This window comes from Daktulosphaira vitifoliae, unplaced genomic scaffold (genome assembly GCF_025091365.1).
Source record: "Daktulosphaira vitifoliae isolate Bord-2020 unplaced genomic scaffold, ASM2509136v1 Scaffold_250, whole genome shotgun sequence".
NCBI classification, from domain to species: domain Eukaryota; kingdom Metazoa; phylum Arthropoda; class Insecta; order Hemiptera; family Phylloxeridae; genus Daktulosphaira; species Daktulosphaira vitifoliae.
Genome location: NW_026099816.1, coordinates 16,186 through 18,328, shown reverse-complemented (window position 1 = coordinate 18,328; position 2,143 = coordinate 16,186). Strand labels below are relative to the sequence as shown.

Genomic DNA, 2,143 nt, shown 5'->3' with positions numbered 1-2,143 from the left:
AAGCTGAAGAAACAATAAAATATACAAGTGAAACACAAAAAAATGAAATAATTGAATCCTGCAATAAAATTATTTTAAATAGAATCGTAACAAACATAAATGCCTAAAGATGTTTCAAAATACTTGCTGATGAAACGGCCGACATTGGTGGAAGCGAACAAGTAACTTTGTGTGTTCGATATTTAGATGTTGAAAATATGATTATCAAGGAAGAATTCTTCAGTTTGTGCCTACAACAGATACTACTGGAAAAGGTTTATATATTATTATTCAAAGTTTACATTCATTTGGTGTAGAAACAAAATACCTTAGAGGACAGTGTTACGATGGATGTGCTTCTATGTCTGATCAATTTAACGGAGCTCAATCTCTTATTCACCAAATTCATCCGCTTGCGACGTTTGTTCATTGTGCTGTTCATGTTTTAAACCTTGCTATTTCTTATTCATATTCTATACAANGTTCATGTTTTAAACCTTGCTATTTCTTATTCATCTTCTATACAAGAAACACGAAATTGATTAGGAACAACATCTAAAGTTAGAGATTTTTTCATATACCCAAAGCGAAAAGATGTGTTGAAAAGTCAAATCGAAGAAAGTCAAAAATGTATAACTAAAAAATCATTAAAACAATTATGTGCGACTAAGTGAGTTGAACGTTTTTATGCTGTCAATGATTTTCTTGAGCTTTTTGGGTACCTAATTGAAACGTTATTTATAATTTCGAAGTGGAATGACACTGAAACATCATCAAAAGCAAGTAATTTACGAACATCAATACTGAAAGGAGATTTTATTATTTGTTTACTTATTATAAATAAAGTATTTAGTTATGAGTTACTTTGTTTAAAACAACTTCAAAGAAATTAGCAGGTACACAGCATTGTTATTATCAATGGTAGTAAGGCACATCGTTGTGAGTTTATAAATACACTAACTGACAATACAGAAAGTATATCTATGATAGTCATAATTGATAATAAACAATCCGTGACTGCGACATTGATATCATATAAACCATTTAGCTACCTGTATTTGTAATCATATCATCATGTGTATTATACATGTATATTAACTCAAAAATTTGAAACTTTAAATGTTTATATCTAATAAACTAATAAAGTTATATTAAAAATTCAAATGCCATTTACTATTTAATTAAAAATCCAAACATTTTATTATATTCAAAATATGTGTTCCCATTTAAAAGACAAAAAGACAAAGTTGACACCCTTACAAGGGATAAGGGATGAACATAAAAAGTTTTAAATAGTTAATAATTTAAGAATAATGTGTAACTAAAGAAAACCAAAAATAATGTTTAAATTATATTTATTCTACAAGTAAATGAGTGGGTTATGATAAAAAAATCAGTCTGTATACTGTAATATAGTTTATCATTTGTAAAGCTGGAAGTAAAACATTTTTGTAATGTTTTGTTTAATTGTAATTTCCTGATCTATTATTACTAGACCAGGAATTAAATATTTATAAACATTTTTGAAAACGATAGTATTATTAATTTTGCAAAAAGAAGAAAAACAAAATATTTTAGTATATAAGACGAAATGGAATGAATCGTAGAGGAGAGAGGACCTCAGGAGCACCGAAGGTAATCTCTTTTCGCGCGATACGTTTATGACATTAAGTTTTCATTTTGTGTATTGTTTTATAGTGTTTTTAGTGTATATTTATTTTGTATGTTTTGCATTGTTTAATTATATCTATAATAAATACATTTGAGTTATTATTAAACTTTTATTACTTTAAGTTAAGACACTAGGGTTGTTTCTTTTAAGATACAACAATACCAAAATTTCAAATTTCAAATTATTTGTCAATTCCTAAAATAGTAATTAGAAAAATAGTAAGTTTTTTTTACGTCAGTAAACATTTCTATAATTTTCGTTTGTGAGGTTCATTAAAAGCTGGACACCACCCGAGAAATCATTCAAAATACGCCACTGATCCAACCCAAAAAAAATAATTATATATTTTAATCAATTTAAATACAAAACATAGCGCAATCGAATTACCTTTTTTTAAAACATTACTTATAAAAAAGTTTATGAGTTGTTAAATTCGAACGGATTATAAAATCTTTTAACAAAATGTCTTAAAGATCTAGTGACATTTATCGA

At 26.7% G+C, this 2,143-nt stretch overlaps 1 long non-coding RNA gene across 1 annotated transcript; it reads right to left on the bottom strand.

Annotated features, from left to right (window-relative positions):
• Positions 1-63: 63 nt before the first annotated feature.
• On the bottom strand, positions 64-840 carry LOC126909303 (uncharacterized). Its single transcript, XR_007705002.1, has 3 exons — positions 477-840; positions 308-430; positions 64-245 (listed from the first exon to the last, which is right to left on the bottom strand). It is a non-coding gene; the product is annotated as an uncharacterized LOC126909303 (long non-coding RNA).
• Positions 841-2,143: the final 1,303 nt, after the last annotated feature.